Source organism: Echinops telfairi, unplaced genomic scaffold, assembly GCF_000313985.2.
Source record: "Echinops telfairi isolate 266 unplaced genomic scaffold, ASM31398v2 ScPeMD7_3;HRSCAF=10, whole genome shotgun sequence".
Classification (NCBI taxonomy): Eukaryota; Metazoa; Chordata; class Mammalia; order Afrosoricida; family Tenrecidae; genus Echinops; species Echinops telfairi.
The window spans coordinates 28,833,780-28,834,635 of NW_022103899.1; positions in this window are offsets into that span (position 1 = coordinate 28,833,780).

The following is an 856-nucleotide window of genomic DNA, read 5'->3' on the forward strand; positions in this document are numbered from 1 at the left end:
TTGCTACACTGCACCCTGACTGGCTAGTCTCCTCCTCTTGCCCCTTCTCTAAGGGGATGTCCAGTTGTCTACAGATGAGCTTTGGGTCTCCACTCCAACATCTCTCATTCACAATGATATGATTTTTTTGTTCTTTGATGCCTGATACCTGATCCCATCAAACACCTCGTGGTCACACATGCTGGTGTGCTGCTTCCATGTGGGCTTAGTTGCTTCTCATCTAGATGGCTGCTTGTTTACCTTCAAGACCCCAGGCACTATATCCTTTGATAGCTGGGCACCATCAGCTTTCTTCACCACATTTGTTTATGTACCCATTTGTCTTCAGCGATCGTGTTGGGAAGGTAAGCATCACGGAATGCCAGTTTAATAGTTCAAAGTGTTCTTGCATTGAGGGAGTACTTGAGTGGAAGCCCAATGTCCATCTCTAGCAGTTACATTCTTACCAGGTTGGCAGGGTAATTGGGTTAGGGGAACAGCACAGCTGTAGGTGCTAATTCAAGGTCTTATAAGATAGTGTACTTTCTTGCTATTTGGGCAGGCAGAGTTTGGAGACCTCTCAGAAGAGTCAAGGTCTTGGTTTGTAGAGCAGGGAAAAGGAAGAAGAGATGGGGGACAAACTGCTAGCAGGAGTTCAAGGCAGATTGAAACAAAATGGAGTTCCTCATGTTAAGCTAGGTTTCTATAATGCTATCTGTGCTCAAACCAAGGCACTTCCTCTACCCCTTCCCCTTTCCCCCTGCATTCTGGCTTATGTACCCCACTGATCTAAGGTGTGTAAATAAACCCTGGGTCCCTTAATCCCTTTTTCTTTTAATTATGTCATCAAGGGGCATATGTAGATGTGTGCTTGACA